Source organism: Dendrobates tinctorius, unplaced genomic scaffold (assembly GCF_039654945.1).
Source record: "Dendrobates tinctorius isolate UK_male_01 unplaced genomic scaffold, ASM3965494v1 ptg000047l, whole genome shotgun sequence".
In the NCBI taxonomy this organism is placed as follows: domain Eukaryota; kingdom Metazoa; phylum Chordata; class Amphibia; order Anura; family Dendrobatidae; genus Dendrobates; species Dendrobates tinctorius.
This window is the reverse complement of record NW_027361715.1, coordinates 13,377,709-13,394,629: the sequence shown is the minus strand read 5'-3', so window position 1 is coordinate 13,394,629 and position 16,921 is coordinate 13,377,709. Positions and strand designations below refer to the sequence as shown.

Genomic DNA, 16,921 nt, shown 5'->3' with positions numbered 1-16,921 from the left:
TTTATTCTTATTACTTTGCTTACAGTCAAATTAGCATGTGCTTTAATCTTTTGTATTTGTATGAGTGTGTGCTTTTCCGTTTAGGAAAAGACAGTTGATAGAATCATCGCTTTTTTGTGTTTAGAGATTTGTCTATTTTCCAACATGCACAAGTTTGAAATATAGTCTGTTGTAATTGTGTGCTTCTGAGGTGTGGGTTCAAATCCCACAGATGTTAGTAAGAGGAGGTTTTCATAACCTATTGAACGCATTCTTTTATATTGCAAACAGTGAAATTAATGTGTGCTCCAATGTACTTTTGTATTTGTATGATTGTGTACTTTTCTGCTAAGGAAAAGACAGCGCATAGAATCATTGCTTTTTCCTAAGGCCTGTTTCCCACATCCGTTTGTGTCCATCAGTCAAAATCCGCCATCTTGCAAAAAAAAGATATGCCATTGTTTTCTCTCTCTCTCTCTTTCCCCCCCATGGGCTCAAATCCAACTGCTGCCAGTATTAAGAGGTTCTGAAAACCTTTTGATTTTATTGTTATTACTTTGCTTACAGTCAAATTAAGTCTATCTCTCTCTCTCCTTCCCCAGTCATCGGTTCCTTTAAAATTCTTCCTTTGACTGATTCGATAAAATAACGATCCGGTGCCAAACGTTGTGATCAGTACAGGAACGGATCCTTTATCCGCCATTATAGCGGATTTTGACTGACCGAAAAAACTGATGTGTGAAGCCGGCCTTATATTTAGAAACATGCCCATTTTCCCACATGCACAATTTTAAATGTAGTTAAATGTACTTCACTTATTCTAAGAAAACTTGCTTGAACATGAAAAAAATATGGTAGCATGGCAGAGCGGTCTAAGGCGCTGGATTAAGGCTACAGTCTCTTTTGAGTCGTGGGTTCAAATCCCACTGCTGCCAATATTATAAGAATTTAAAAACATTTTCATCTTATTGCTTTGCTTTCAGTCAAATTAGCATATGCTTTTATGTACTTTGGTATGAGTGTGTGCTTTTATGTACTTTGGTATGAGTGTGTGCTTTTCTGTTTAAGAAAAAACATTTGATAGAATCATTGCTTTCTCCAAATATTTAGATACTTGCCCATATTCCAACATGATCAAGTTTGAAATGTATTCACATGTACTACACTTACTCCAAGGAACTTACATCACACAGTAAAGAATGGTAGCATGGCCGAGCGGTCTAAGGCGCTGGATTTAGGCTCCAGTCTCTTTTGAGGCGTGGGTTCAAATCCCACTGCTGCCAATATTATGAGAATTTAAAAACATTTTCATCTTATTACTTTGTTTTCAGCCAAATTAGCATGTTCTCTTATGTACTTTGTTATGAGTGTGTGCTAAGGCTGTCTGAGGCGTCGGTTCAAATCCCACTGCTGCCAGTATTTTAACCTTTTGAACATATTTTTATGATTTTGCTAACACACAAATTAGCATGTGCTTTAACCTTGTTTTGTAGTTGTATAAGCGTGTGCTTTTCTTTTAAGGAAAAGACAGTTTATAGAATCATTGCTTTTTCCTTGAGCATAGAAACTTTCTCATCTTCAAAAATACAGAAATTTAAATATAGTCAAATGTTCTTCAGTTACTTTAAGTAGCTCAGAGGCGTAAGTTGAAATCCTACTGCTGCAACTATTATAAGTTTTTGACAACATTTTGATCTTATTGCTATGATTTTGTTAAAAGAATAATTAACATGTGCTTTAATCTTCTTTTGCATTTGTATGAGTGTGTGTTTTTCTGTTTAGGAAAAGACAGATGTTAGAATCATTGCTTTTTTGTGCTTAAAGATTTGTTTATTTTTCAACCTGCACAAATTTTAAAAATAATCCAATGTACTTGTGTACTTATGAGGCATGGGTTCAAATCCAACTGCTGCCAGTATTAAGAGGTTCTGAAAACCTTTTGATTTTATTCTTATTACTTTGCTTACAGTCAAATTAGCATGTGCTTTAATCTTTTGTATTTGTATGAGTGTGTGCTTTTCCGTTTAGGAAAAGACAGTTGATAGAATCATAGCTTTTTTGTGTTTAGAGATTTGTCTATTTTCCAACATGCACAAGTTTGAAATATAGTCTGTTGTAATTGTGTGCTTCTGAGGTGTGGGTTCAAATCCCACAGATGTTAGTAAGAGGAGGTTGTCATAACCTATTGAACGCATTCTTTTATATTGCAAACCGTGAAATTAATGTGTGCTCCAATGTACTTTTGTATTTGTATGATTGTGTACTTTTCTGCTAAGGAAAAGACAGCGCATAGAATCATTGCATTTTCCTAAGGCCTGTTTCCCACATCCATTTGTGTCCATCAGTCAAAATCCGCCATCTTGCAAAAAAAAGATATGCCATTGTTTTCTCTCTCTCTCTTTCCCCCCCATGGGCTCAAATCCAACTGCTGCCAGTATTAAGAGGTTCTGAAAACCTTTTGATTTTATTTTTATTACTTTGCTTACAGTCAAATTAAGTTTCTCTCTCCTTCCCCAGTCAGCGGTTCCTTTAAAATTCTTCCTTTGACTGATTCGATAAAATAACGGTCCGGTGCCAAACGTTGTGATCAGTACAGGAACGGATCCGTTATCCGCCATTATAGCGGATTTTGACTGACCAAAAAAACTGATGTGTGAAGCAGGCCTTATATTTAGAAACATGCCCATTTTCCCACATGCACAATTTTAAATGTAGTTAAATGTACTTCACTTACTCTAAGAAAACTTGCTTGAACATGAAAAAAATATGGTAGCATGGCAGAGCGGTCTAAGGCGCTGGATTAAGGCTACAGTCTCTTTGGAGGCGTGGGTTCAAATCCCACTGCTGCCAATATTATAAGAATTTAAAAACATTTTCATCTTATTGCTTTGCTTTCAGTCAAATTAGCATATGCTTTTATGTACTTTGGTATGAGTGTGTGCTTTTATGTACTTTGGTATGAGTGTGTGCTTTTCTGTTTAAGAAAAAACATTTGATAGAATCATTGCTTTCTCCAAATATTTAGATACTTGCCCATATTCCAACATGATCAAGTTTGAAATGTATTCACATGTACTACACTTACTCCAAGGAACTTACATCACACAGTAAAGAATGGTAGCATGGCCGAACGGTCTAAGGCGCTGGATTTAGGCTCCAGTCTCTTTTGAGGCGTGGGTTCAAATCCCACTGCTGCCAATATTATGAGAATTTAAAAACATTTTCATCTTATTACTTTGTTTTCAGCCAAATTAGCATGTTCTCTTATGTACTTTGTTATGAGTGTGTGCTAAGGCTGTCTGAGGCGTCGGTTCAAATCCCACGGCTGCCAGTATTTTAACCTTTTGAACATATTTTTATGATTTTGCTAACACACAAATTAGCATGTGCTTTAACCTTGTTTTGTAGTTGTATAAGCGTGTGCTTTTCTTTTAAGGAAAAGACAGTTTATAGAATCATTGCTTTTTCCTTGAGCATAGAAACTTTCTCATCTTCAAAAATACAGAAATTTAAATATAGTCAAATGTTCTTCAGTTACTTTAAGTAGCTCAGAGGCATAAGTTGAAATCCTACTGCTGCAACTATTATAAGTTTTTGACAACATTTTGATCTTATTGCTATGATTTTGTTAAAAGAATAATTAACATGTGCTTTAATCTTCTTTTGCATTTGTATGAGTGTGTGTTTTTCTGTTTAGGAAAAGACAGATGTTAGAATCATTGCTTTTTTGTGCTTAAAGATTTGTTTATTTTTCAACCTGCACAAATTTTAAAAATAATCCAATGTACTTGTGTACTTATGAGGCATGGGTTCAAATCCAACTGTTGCCAGTATTAAGAGGTTCTGAAAACCTTTTGATTTTATTCTTATTACTTTGCTTACAGTCAAATTAGCATGTGCTTTAATCTTTTGTATTTGTATGAGTGTGTGCTTTTCCGTTTAGGAAAAGACAGTTGATAGAATCATAGCTTTTTTGCGTTTAGAAATTTGTCTATTTTCCAACATGCACAAGTTTGAAATATAGTCTGTTGTAATTGTGTGCTTCTGAGGTGTGGGTTCAAATCCCACAGATGTTAGTAAGAGGAGGTTGTCATAACCTGTTGAACGCATTCTTTTATATTGCAAACAGTGAAATTAATGTGTGCTCCAATGTACTTTTGTATTTGTATGATTGTGTACTTTTCTGCTAAGGAAAAGACAGCTCATAGAATCATTGCTTTTTCCTAAGGCCTGTTTCCCACATCCGTTTGTGTCCATCAGTCAAAATCCGCCATCTTGCAAAAAAAAGATATGCCATTGTTTTCTCTCTCTCTCTCTCTTTCCCCCCCATGGGCTCAAATCCAACTGCTGCCAGTATTAAGAGGTTCTGAAAACCTTTTGATTTTATTTTTATTACTTTGCTTACAGTCAAATTAAGTCTCTCTCTCTCTCCTTCCCCAGTCAGCGGTTCCTTTAAAATTCTTCCTTTGACTGATTCGATAAAATAACGGTCCGGTGCCAAACGTTGTGATCAGTACAGGAACGGATCCGTTATCCGCCATTATAGCGGATTTTGACTGACCAAAAAAACTGATGTGTGAAGCAGGCCTTATATTTAGAAACATGCCCATTTTCCCACATGCACAATTTTAAATGTAGTTAAATGTACTTCACTTACTCTAAGAAAACTTGCTTGAACATGAAAAAAAATATGGTAGCATGGCAGAGCCGTCTAAGGTGCTGGATTAAGGCTCCAGTCTCTTTGGAGGCGTTGGTTCAAATCCCACTGCTGCCAATATTATGAGAATTTAAAAACATTTGCATCTTATTACTTTGCTTTCAGCCAAATTACCATGTGCTCTTATGTACTTTGTTATGAGTGTGTGCTAAGGCTGTCTGAGGTGTCGGTTCAAATCCCACTGCTGCCAGTATTTTAACCTTTTGAACATATTTTTATGATTTTGCTAACACACAAATTAGCATGTGCTTTAACCTTGTTTTGTAGTTGTATAAGCGTGTGCTTTTCTTTTAAGGAAAAGACAGTTTATAGAATCATTGCTTTTTCCTTGAGCATAGAAACTTTCTCATCTTCAAAAATACAGAAATTTAAATATAGTCAAATGTTCTTCAGTTACTTTAAGTATCTCAGAGGCGTAAGTTGAAATCCTACTGCTGCAACTATTATAAGTTTTTGACAACATTTTGATCTTATTGCTATGATTTTGTTAAAAGAATAATTAACATGTGCTTTAATCTTCTTTTGCATTTGTATGAGTGTGTGTTTTTCTGTTTAGGAAAAGACAGATGTTAGAATCATTGCTTTTTTGTGCTTAGAGATTTGTTTATTTTTCAACCTGCACAAATTTTAAAAATAATCCAATGTACTTGTGTACTTGTGAGGCATGGGTTCACATCCAACTGCTGCCAGTATTAAGAGGTTCTGAAAACCTTTTGATTTTATTCTTATTACTTTGCTTACAGTCAAATTAGCATGTGCTTTAATCTTTTGTATTTGTATGAGTGTGTGCTTTTCCGTTTAGGAAAAGACAGTTGATAGAATCATCGCTTTTTTGTGTTTAGAGATTTGTCTATTTTCCAACATGCACAAGTTTGAAATATAGTCTGTTGTAATTGTGTGCTTCTGAGGTGTGGGTTCAAATCCCACAGATGTTAGTAAGAGGAGGTTGTCATAACCTATTGAACGCATTCTTTTACATTGCAAACAGTGAAATTAATGTGTGCTCCAATGTACTTTTGTATTTGTATGATTGTGTACTTTTCTGCTAAGGAAAAGACAGCGCATAGAATCATTGCTTTTTCCTAAGGCCTGTTTCCCACATCCGTTTGTGTCCATCAGTCAAAATCCGCCATCTTGCAAAAAAAAGATATGCCATTGTTTTCTCTCTCTCTCTCTCTTTCCCCCCCATGGGCTCAAATCCAACTGCTGCCAGTATTAAGAGGTTCTGAAAACCTTTTGATTTTATTTTTATTACTTTGCTTACAGTCAAATTAAGTCTCTCTCTCTCTCCTTCCCCAGTCAGCGGTTCCTTTAAAATTCTTCCTTTGACTGATTCGATAAAATAACGGTCCGGTGCCAAACGTTGTGATCAGTACAGGAACGGATCCGTTATCCGCCATTATAGCGGATTTTGACTGACCAAAAAAACTGATGTGTGAAGCAGGCCTTATATTTAGAAACATGCCCATTTTCCCACATGCACAATTTTAAATGTAGTTAAATGTACTTCACTTATTCTAAGAAAACTTGCTTGAACTTGAAAAAAAATATGGTAGCATGGCAGAGCGGTCTAAGGCGCTGGATTAAGGCTCCAGTCTCTTTGGAGGCGTGGGTTCAAATCCCACTGCTGCCAATATTATGAGAATTTAAAAACATTTTCATCTTATTACTTTGCTTTAAGCCAAATTACCATGTGCTCTTATGTACTTTGTTATGAGTGTGTGCTAAGGCTGTCTGAGGTGTCGGTTCAAATCCCACTGCTGCCAGTATTTTAACCTTTTGAAAATATTTTTATGATTTTGCTAACACACAAATTAGCATGTGCTTTAACCTTGTTTTGTAGTTGTATAAGCGTGTGCTTTTCTTTTAAGGAAAAGACAGTTTATAGAATCATTGCTTTTTCCTTGAGCATAGAAACTTTCTCATCTTCAAAAATACAGAAATTTAAATATAGTCAAATGTTCTTCAGTTACTTTAAGTAGCTCAGAGGCGTAAGTTGAAATCCTACTGCTGCAACTATTATAAGTTTTTGACAACATTTTTATCTTATTGCTATGATTTTGTTAAAAGAATAATTAACATGTGCTTTAATCTTCTTTTGCATTTGTATGAGTGTGTGTTTTTCTGTTTAGGAAAAGACAGATGTTAGAATCATTGCTTTTTTGTGCTTAGAGATTTGTTTATTTTTCAACCTGCACAAATTTTAAAAATAATCCAATGTACTTGTGTACTTATGAGGCATGGGTTCAAATCCAACTGCTGCCAGTATTAAGAGGTTCTGAAAACCTTTTGATTTTATTCTTATTACTTTGCTTACAGTCAAATTAGCATGTGCTTTAATCTTTTGTATTTGTATGAGTGTGTGCTTTTCCGTTTAGGAAAAGACAGTTGATAGAATCATCGCTTTTTTGTGTTTAGAGATTTGTCTATTTTCCAACATGCACAAGTTTGAAATATAGTCTGTTGTAATTGTGTGCTTCTGAGGTGTGGGTTCAAATCCCACAGATGTTAGTAAGAGGAGGTTGTCATAACCTATTGAACGCATTCTTTTACATTGCAAACAGTGAAATTAATGTGTGCTCCAATGTACTTTTGTATTTGTATGATTGTGTACTTTTCTGCTAAGGAAAAGACAGTGGATAGAACCATTGCTTTTTCCTAAGGCCTGTTTCCCACATCCATTTGTGTCCATCAGTCAAAATCCGCCATCTTGCAAAAAAAAGATATGCCATTGTTTTCTCTCTCTCTCTCTCTTTCCCCTCCCATGGGCTCAAATCCAACTGCTGCCAGTATTAAGAGGTTCTGAAAACCTTTTGATTTTATTTTTATTACTTTGCTTACAGTCAAATTAAGTCTCTCTCTCTCTCCTTCCCCAGTCAGCGGTTCCTTTAAAATTCTTCCTTTGACTGATTCGATAAAATAAAGGTCCGGTGCCAAACGTTGTGATCAGTACAGGAACGGATCCGTTATCCGCCATTATAGCGGATTTTGACTGACCAAAAAAACTGATGTGTGAAGCAGGCCTTATATTTAGAAACATGCCCATTTTCCCACATGCACAATTTTAAATGTAGTTAAATGTACTTCACTTACTCTAAGAAAACTTGCTTGAACATGAAAAAAAATATGGTAGCATGGCGGAGCGGTCTAAGGCGCTGGATTAAGGCTCCAGTCTCTTTGGAGACGTGGGTTCAAATGCCACTGCTGCCAATATTATGAGAATTTAAAAACATTTTCATCTTATTACTTTGCTTTAAGCCAAATTACCATGTGCTCTTATGTACTTTGTTATGAGTGTGTGCTAAGGCTGTCTGAGGTGTCGGTTTAAAACCCACTGCTGCCAGTATTTTAACCTTTTGAACATATTTTTATGATTTTGCTAACACACAAATTAGCATGTGCTTTAACCTTGTTTTGTAGTTGTATAAGTGTGTGCTTTTCTTTTAAGGAAAAGACAGTTTATAGAATCATTGCTTTTTCCTTGAGCATAGAAACTTTCTCATCTTCAAAAATACAGAAATTTAAATATAGTCAAATGTTCTTCAGTTACTTTAAGTAGCTCAGAGGCGTAAGTTGAAATCCTACTGCTGCAACTATTATAAGTTTTTGACAACATTTTGATCTTATTGCTATGATTTTGTTAAAAGAATAATTAACATGTGCTTTAATCTTCTTTTGCATTTGTATGAGTGTGTGTTTTTCTGTTTAGGAAAAGACAGATGTTAGAATCATTGCTTTTTTGTGCTTAGAGATTTGTTTATTTTTCAACCTGCACAAATTTTAAAAATAATCCAATGTACTTGTGTACTTATGAGGCATGGGTTCAAATCCAACTGCTGCCAGTATTAAGAGGTTCTGAAAACCTTTTGATTTTATTCTTATTACTTTGCTTACAGTCAAATTAGCATGTGCTTTAATCTTTTGTATTTGTATGAGTGTGTGCTTTTCCGTTTAGGAAAAGACAGTTGATAGAATCATCGCTTTTTTGTGTTTAGAGATTTGTCTATTTTCCAACATGCACAAGTTTGAAATATAGTCTGTTGTAATTGTGTGCTTCTGAGGTGTGAGTTCAAATCCCACAGATGTTAGTAAGAGGAGGTTGTCATAACCTATTGAACGCATTCTTTTATATTGCAAACAGTGAAATTAATGTGTGCTCCAATGTACTTTTGTATTTGTATGATTGTGTACTTTTCTGCTAAGGAAAAGACAGCGCATAGAATCATTGCTTTTTCCTAAGGCCTGTTTCCCACATCCGTTTGTGTCCATCAGTCAAAATCCGCCATCTTGCAAAAAAAAGATATGCCATTGTTTTCTCTCTCTCTCTCTCTTTCCCCCCCATGGGCTCAAATCCAACTGCTGCCAGTATTAAGAGGTTCTGAAAACCTTTTGATTTTATTTTTATTACTTTGCTTACAGTCAAATTAAGTCTCTCTCTCTCTCCTTCCCCAGTCAGCGGTTCCTTTAAAATTCTTCCTTTGACTGATTCGATAAAATAACGGTCCGGTGCCAAACGTTGTGATCAGTACAGGAACAGATCCGTTATCCGCCATTATAGCGGATTTTGACTGACCAAAAAAACTGATGTGTGAAGCAGGCCTTATATTTAGAAACATGCCCATTTTCCCACATGCACAATTTTAAATGTAGTTAAATGTACTTCACTTACTCTAAGAAAACTTGCTTGAACATGAAAAAAAATATGGTAGCATGGCAGAGCGGGCTAAGGCGCTGGATTAAGGCTCCAGTCTCTTTGGAGGCGTTGATTCGAATCCCACTGCTGCCAATATTATGAGAATTTAAAAACATTTGCATCTTATTACTTTGCTTTCAGCCAAATTACCATGTGCTCTTATGTACTTTGTTATGAGTGTGTGCTAAGGCTGTCTGAGGTGTCGGTTCAAATCCCACTGCTGCCAGTATTTTAACCTTTTGAACATATTTTTATGATTTTGCTAACACACAAATTAGCATGTGCTTTAACCTTGTTTTGTAGTTGTATAAGCGTGTGCTTTTCTTTTAAGGAAAAGACAGTTTATAGATTCATTGCTTTTTCCTTGAGCATAGAAACTTTCTCATCTTCAAAAATACAGAAATTTAAATATAGTCAAATGTTCTTCAGTTACTTTAAGTAGCTCAGAGGCGTAAGTTGAAATCCTACTGCTGCAACTATTATAAGTTTTTGACAACATTTTGATCTTATTGCTATGATTTTGTTAAAAGAATAATTAACATGTGCTTTAATCTTCTTTTGCATTTGTATGAGTGTGTGTTTTTCTGTTTAGGAAAAGACAGATGTTAGAATCATTGCTTTTTTGTGCTTAGAGATTTGTTTATTTTTCAACCTGCACAAATTTTAAAAATAATCCAATGTACTTGTGTACTTATGAGGCATGGGTTCAAATCCAACTGCTGCCAGTATTAAGAGGTTCTGAAAACCTTTTGATTTTATTCTTATTACTTTGCTTACAGTCAAATTAGCATGTGCTTTAATCTTTTGTATTTGTATGAGTGTGTGCTTTTCCGTTTAGGAAAAGACAGTTGATAGAATCATCGCTTTTTGTGTTTAGAGATTTGTCTATTTTCCAACATGCACAAGTTTGAAATATAGTCTGTTGTAATTGTGTGCTTCTGAGGTGTGGGTTCAAATCCCACAGATGTTAGTAAGAGGAGGTTGTAATAACCTATTGAACGCATTCTTTTATATTGCAAACAGTGAAATTAATGTGTGCTCCAATATACTTTTGTATTTGTATGATTGTGTACTTTTCTGCTAAGGAAAAGACAGCGCATAGATTCATTGCTTTTTCCTAAGGCCTGTTTCCCACATCCGTTTGTGTCCATCAGTCAAAATCCGCCATCTTGCAAAAAAAAGATATGCCATTGTTTTCTCTCTCTCTCTCTCTTTCCCCCCCATGGGCTCAAATCCAACTGCTGCCAGTATTAAGAGGTTCTGAAAACCTTTTGATTTTATTTTTATTACTTTGCTTACAGTCAAATTAAGTCTCTCTCTCTCTCCTTCCCCAGTCAGCGGTTCCTTTAAAATTCTTCCTTTGACTGATTCGATAAAATAACGGTCCGGTGCCAAACGTTGTGATCAGTACAGGAACGGATCCGTTATCCGCCATTATAGCGGATTTTGACTGACCAAAAAAACTGATGTGTGAAGCAGGCCTTATATTTAGAAACATGCCCATTTTCCCACATGCACAATTTTAAATGTAGTTAAATGTACTTCACTTACTCTAAGAAAACTTGCTTGAACATGAAAAAAAATGTGGTAGCATGGCCGAGCGGTCTAAGGCGCTGGAATAAGGCTCCAGTCTCTTTGGAGGCGTGGGTTCAAAACCCACTGCTGCCAATATTATAAGAAGTTAAAAACATTTTCATCTTATTGCTTTGCTTTCAGTCAAATTAGCATATGTTTTTATGTACTTTGGTATGAGTGTGTGCTTTTCTGTTTAAGAAAAAACATTTGATAGAATCATTGCTTTCTCCAAATATTTAGATACTTGCCCATATTCCAACATGATCAAGTTTGAAATGTATTCACATGTACTACACGTACTCCAAGGAACTTACATCACACAGTAAAGAATGGTAGCATGGCTGAGTGGTCTAAGGCGCTGGATTTAGGCTCCAGTCTCTTTTGAGGCGTGGGTTCAAATCCCACTGCTGCCAATATTATGAGAATTTAAAAACATTTTCATCTTATTACTTTGTTTTCAGCCAAATTAGCATGTGCTCTTATGTACTTTGTTATGAGTGTGTGCTAAGGCTGTCTGAGGCGTCGGTTCAAATCCCACTGCTGCCAGTATTTTAACCTTTTGAACATATTTTTATGATTTTGCTAACACACAAATTAGCATGTGCTTTAACCTTGTTTTGTAGTTGTATAAGCGTGTGCTTTTCTTTTAAGGAAAATACAGTTTATAGAATCATTGCTTTTTCCTTGAGCATAGAAACTTTCTCATCTTCAAAAATACAGAAATTTAAATATAGTCAAATTTTCTTCAGTTACTTTAAGTAGCTCAGAGGCGTGAGTTGAAATCCTACTGCTGCAACTATTATAAGTTTTTGACAACATTTTGATCTTATTGCTATGATTTTGTTAAAAGAATAATTAACATGTGCTTTAATCTTCTTTTGCATTTGTATGAGTGTGTGTTTTTCTGTTTAGGAAAAGACAGATGTTAGAATCATTGCTTTTTTGTGCTTAGAGATTTGTTTATTTTTCAACCTGCACAAATTTTAAAAATAATCCAATGTACTTGTGTACTTATGAGGCATGGGTTCAAATCCAACTGCTGCCAGTATTAAGAGGTTCTGAAAACCTTTTGATTTTATTCTTATTACTTTGCTTACAGTCAAATTAGCATGTGCTTTAATCTTTTGTATTTGTATGAGTGTGTGCTTTTCCGTTTAGGAAAAGACAGTTGATAGAATCATCGCTTTTTTGTGTTTAGAGATTTGTCTATTTTCCAACATGCACAAGTTTGAAATATAGTCTGTTGTAATTGTGTGCTTCTGAGGTGTGGGTTCAAATCCCACAGATGTTAGTAAGAGGAGGTTTTCATAACCTATTGAACGCATTCTTTTATATTGCAAACAGTGAAATTAATGTGTGCTCCAATGTACTTTTGTATTTGTGTGATTGTGTACTTTTCTGCTAAGGAAAAGACAGTGGATAGAATCATTGCTTTTTCCTAAGGCCTGTTTCCCACATCCGTTTGTGTCCATCAGTCAAAATCCGCCATCTTGCAAAAAAAAGATATGCCATTGTTTTCTCTCTCTTTCTCTCTTTACCCCCCATGGGCTCAAATCCAACTGCTGCCAGTATTAAGAGGTTCTGAAAACCTTTTGATTTTATTCTTATTACTTTGCTTACAGTCAAATTAAGTCTCTCTCTCTCTCCTTCCCCAGTCAGCGGTTCCTTTAAAATTCTTCCTTTGACTGATTCGATAAAATAACGGTCCGGTGCCAAACGTTGTGATCAGTACAGGAACGGATCCGTTATCCGCCATTATAGCGGATTTTGACTGACCAAAAAAACTGATGTGTGAAGCAGGCCTTATATTTAGAAACATGCCCATTTTCCCACATGCACAATTTTAAATGTAGTTAAATGTACTTCACTTACTCTAAGAAAACTTGCTTGAACACAAAAAACAATATGGTAGCATGGCAGAGCGGTCTAAGGCGCTGGATTAAGGCTCCAGTCTCTTTGGAGGCGTGGGTTCAAATCCCACTGCTGCCAATATTATAAGAATATAAAAACATTTTCATCTTATTGCTTTGCTGTCAGTCAAATTAGCATATGCTTTTATGCACTTTGGTATGAGTGTGTGCTTTTCTGTTTAAGAAAAAACATTTGATAGAATCATTGCTTTCTCCAAATATTTAGATACTTGCCCATATTCCAACATTATCAAGTTTGAAATGTATTCACATGTACTACATTTACTCCAAGGAACTTACACCACACAGTAAATAATGGTAGCATGGCCGAGCGGTCTAAGGTGCTGGATTTAGGCTCCAGTCGCTTTCGAGGTGTGGGTTCAAATCCCACTGCTGCCAATATTATGAGAATTTAAAAACATTTTCATCTTATTACTTTGCTTTCAGCCAAATTAGCATGTGCTCTTAAGTACTTTGTTATGAGTGTGTGCTAAGGCTGTCTAAGGCGTCGGTTCAAATCCCATTGCTGCCAGTATTTTAACCTTTTGAACATATTTTTATGATTTTGCTAACACACAAATTAGCATGTGCTTTAACCTTGTTTTGTAGTTGTATAAGCATGTGCTTTTCTTTTAAGGAAAAGACAGTTTATAGAATCATTGCTTTTTCCTTGAGCATAGAAACTTTCTCATCTTCAAAAATACAGAAATTTAAATATAGTCAAATGTTCTTCAGTTACTTTAAGTAGCTCAGAGGCGTAAGTTGAAATCCTACTGCTGCAACTATTATAAGCTTTTGACAACATTTTGATCTTATTGCTATGATTTTGTTAAAAGAATAATTAACATGTGCTTTAATCTTCTTTTGCATTTGTATGAGTGTGTGTTTTTCTGTTTAGGAAAAGACAGATGTTAGAATCATTGCTTTTTTGTTCTTAGAGATTTGTTTATTTTTCAACCTGCACAAATTTTAAAAATAATCCAATGTACTTGTGTACTTATGAGGCATGGGTTCAAATCCAACTGCTGCCAGTATTAAGAGGTTCTGAAAACCTTTTGATTTTATTCTTATTACTTTGCTTACAGTCAAATTAGCATGTGCTTTAATCTTTTGTATTTGTATGAGTGTGTGCTTTTCCGTTTAGGAAAAGACAGTTGATAGAATCATCGCTTTTTTGTGTTTAGAGATTTGTCTATTTTCCAACATGCACAAGTTTGAAATATAGTCTGTTGTAATTGTGTGCTTCTGAGGTGTGGGTTCAAATCCCACAGATGTTAGTAAGAGGAGGTTTTCATAACCTATTGAACGCATTCTTTTATATTGCAAACAGTGAAATTAATGTGTGCTCCAATGTACTTTTGTATTTGTATGATTGTGTACTTTTCTGCTAAGGAAAAGACAGTGGATAGAATCATTGCTTTTTCCTAAGGCCTGTTTCCCACATCCGTTTGTGTCCATCAGTCAAAATTCACCATCTTGCAAAAAAAAGATATGCCATTGTTTTCTCTCTCTCTCTTTCCCCCCCATGGGCTCAAATCCAACTGCTGCCAGTATTAAGAGGTTCTGAAAACCGTTTGATTTTATTCTTATTACTTTGCTTACAGTCAAATTAAGTCTCTCTCTCTCTCCTTCCCCAGTCAGCGGTTCCTTTAAAATTCTTCCTTTGACTGATTCGATAAAATAACGGTCCGGTGCCAAACGTTGTGATCAGTACAGGAACGGATCCGTTATCCGCCATTATAGCGGATTTTGACTGACCAAAAAAACTGATGTGTGAAGCAGGCCTTATATTTAGAAACATGCCCATTTTCCCACATGCACAATTTTAAATGTAGTTAAATGTACTTCACTTACTCTAAGAAAACTTGCTTGAACATGAAAAAAAATATGGTAGCATGGCCGAGCGGTCTAAGGCGCTGGATTAAGGCTCCAGTCTCTTTGGAGTTGTGGGTTCAAGTCCCACTGCTGCCAAAATTATAAGAATTTAAAAACATTTTCATCTTATTTCTTTGCTTTCAGTCAAATTAGCATATGCTTTTATGTACTTTGGTATGAGTGTGTGCTTTTCTGTTTAAGAAAAAACATTTGATAGAATCATTGCTTTCTCCAAATATTTAGATACTTGCCCATATTCCAACATGATGAAGTTTGAAATGTATTCACATGTACTACACTTTCTCCAAGGAACTTACATCACACAGTAAATAATGGTAGCATGGCCGAGCGGTCTAAGGCGCTGGATTTAGGCTCCAGTCTCTTTCGAGGTGTGGGTTCAAATCCCACTGCTGCCAATATTATGAGAATTTAAAAACATTTTCATCTTATTACTTTGCTTTCAGCCAAATTAGCATGTGCTCTTATGTACTTTGTTATGAGTGTGTTAAGGCTGTCTGAGGTATCGGTTCCAATCACACTGCTGCCAGTATTTTAACCTTTTGAACATATTTTTATGATTTTGCTAACACACAAATTAGCATGTGCTTTAACCTTGTTTTGTAGTTGTATAAGCGTGTGCTTTTCTTTTAAGGAAAAGACAGTTTATAGAATCATTGCTTTTTCCTTGAGCATAGAAACTTTCTCATCTTCAAAAATACAGAAATTTAAATATAGTCAAATGTTCTTCAGTTACTTTAAGTAGCTCAGAGGCGTAAGTTGAAATCCTACTGCTGCAACTATTATAAGTTTTTGACAACATTTTGATCTTATTGCTATGATTTTGTTAAAAGAATAATTAACATGTGCTTTAATCTTCTTTTGCATTTGTATGAGTGTGTGTTTTTCTGTTTAGGAAAAGACAGATGTTAGAATCATTGCTTTTTTGTGCTTAGAGATTTGTTTATTTTTCAACCTGCACAAATTTTAAAAATAATCCAATGTACTTGTGTACTTATGAGGCATAGGTTCAAATCCAACTGCTGCCAGTATTAAGAGGTTCTGAAAACCTTTTGATTTTATTCTTATTACTTTGCTTACAGTCAAATTAGCATGTGCTTTAATCTTTTGTATTTGTATGAGTGTGTGCTTTTCCGTTTAGGAAAAGACAGTTGATAGAATCATCGCTTTTTTGTGTTTAGAGATTTGTCTATTTTCCAACATGCACAAGTTTGAAATATAGTCTGTTGTAATTGTGTGCTTCTGAGGTGTGGGTTCAAATCCCACAGATGTTAGTAAGAGGAGGTTTTCATAACCTATTGAACGCATTCTTTTATATTGCAAACAGTGAAATTAATGTGTGCTCCAATGTACTTTTGTATTTGTATGATTGTGTACTTTTCTGCTAAGGAAAAGACAGTGGATAGAATCATTGCTTTTTCCTAAGGCCTGTTTCCCACATCCGTTTGTGTCCATCGGTCAAAATTCGCCATCTTGCAAAAAAAAGATATACCATTGTTTTCTCTCTCTCTCTTTCCCCACCATGGGCTCAAATCCAACTGCTGCCAGTATTAAGAGGTTCTGAAAACCTTTTGATTTTATTCTTATTACTTTGCTTACAGTCAAATTAAGTCTCTCTCTCTCTCCTTCCCCAGTCAGCGGTTCCTTTAAAATTCTTCCTTTGACTGATTCGATAAAATAACGGTCCGGTGCCAAACGTTGTGATCAGTACAGGAACGGATCCGTTATCCGCCATTATAGCGGATTTTGACTGACCAAAAAAACTGATGTGTGAAGCAGGCCTTATATTTAGAAACATGCCCATTTTCCCACATGCACAATTTTAAATGTAGTTAAATGTACTTCACTTACTCTAAGAAAACTTGCTTGAACATGAAAAAAAATATGGTAGCATGGCCGAGCGGTCTAAGGCGCTGGATTAAGGCTCCAGTCTCTTTTGAGTTGTGGGTTCAAGTCCCACTGCTGCCAAAATTATAAGAATTTAAAAACATTTTCATCTTATTTCTTTGCTTTCAGTCAAATTAGCATATGCTTTTATGTACTTTGGTATGAGTGTGTGCTTTTCTGTTTAAGAAAAAACATTTGATAGAATCATTGCTTTCTCCAAATATTTAGATACTTGCCCATATTCCAACATGATCAAGTTTGAAATGT

General features: G+C 35.4%; 12 non-coding genes across 12 annotated transcripts; all 12 read left to right on the top strand.

Moving 5' to 3' along the window:
• Window positions 1-832: 832 nt before the first annotated feature.
• Window positions 833-914, top strand: TRNAL-AAG (transfer RNA leucine (anticodon AAG)). Its single transcript has one exon. It is a non-coding gene; the product is annotated as a tRNA-Leu (tRNA).
• A 266-nt stretch (window positions 915-1,180) lies between these two features.
• Window positions 1,181-1,262, top strand: TRNAL-UAG (transfer RNA leucine (anticodon UAG)). The gene has a single exon. It is a non-coding gene; the product is annotated as a tRNA-Leu (tRNA).
• Window positions 1,263-2,747: 1,485 nt separating this feature from the next.
• TRNAL-AAG (transfer RNA leucine (anticodon AAG)) lies at window positions 2,748-2,829 on the top strand. The gene has a single exon. It is a non-coding gene; the product is annotated as a tRNA-Leu (tRNA).
• Window positions 2,830-3,095: 266 nt separating this feature from the next.
• On the top strand, window positions 3,096-3,177 carry TRNAL-UAG (transfer RNA leucine (anticodon UAG)). Its single transcript has one exon. It is a non-coding gene; the product is annotated as a tRNA-Leu (tRNA).
• A 3,070-nt stretch (window positions 3,178-6,247) lies between these two features.
• Window positions 6,248-6,329, top strand: TRNAL-AAG (transfer RNA leucine (anticodon AAG)). Its single transcript has one exon. It is a non-coding gene; the product is annotated as a tRNA-Leu (tRNA).
• A 4,646-nt stretch (window positions 6,330-10,975) lies between these two features.
• TRNAL-AAG (transfer RNA leucine (anticodon AAG)) lies at window positions 10,976-11,057 on the top strand. Its single transcript has one exon. It is a non-coding gene; the product is annotated as a tRNA-Leu (tRNA).
• A 238-nt stretch (window positions 11,058-11,295) lies between these two features.
• Window positions 11,296-11,377, top strand: TRNAL-UAG (transfer RNA leucine (anticodon UAG)). Its single transcript has one exon. It is a non-coding gene; the product is annotated as a tRNA-Leu (tRNA).
• Window positions 11,378-12,871: 1,494 nt separating this feature from the next.
• TRNAL-AAG (transfer RNA leucine (anticodon AAG)) lies at window positions 12,872-12,953 on the top strand. The gene has a single exon. It is a non-coding gene; the product is annotated as a tRNA-Leu (tRNA).
• Window positions 12,954-13,191: 238 nt separating this feature from the next.
• Window positions 13,192-13,273, top strand: TRNAL-UAG (transfer RNA leucine (anticodon UAG)). The gene has a single exon. It is a non-coding gene; the product is annotated as a tRNA-Leu (tRNA).
• Window positions 13,274-14,763: 1,490 nt separating this feature from the next.
• Window positions 14,764-14,845, top strand: TRNAL-AAG (transfer RNA leucine (anticodon AAG)). The gene has a single exon. It is a non-coding gene; the product is annotated as a tRNA-Leu (tRNA).
• Window positions 14,846-15,083: 238 nt separating this feature from the next.
• On the top strand, window positions 15,084-15,165 carry TRNAL-UAG (transfer RNA leucine (anticodon UAG)). The gene has a single exon. It is a non-coding gene; the product is annotated as a tRNA-Leu (tRNA).
• Window positions 15,166-16,653: 1,488 nt separating this feature from the next.
• Window positions 16,654-16,735, top strand: TRNAL-AAG (transfer RNA leucine (anticodon AAG)). The gene has a single exon. It is a non-coding gene; the product is annotated as a tRNA-Leu (tRNA).
• Window positions 16,736-16,921: the final 186 nt, after the last annotated feature.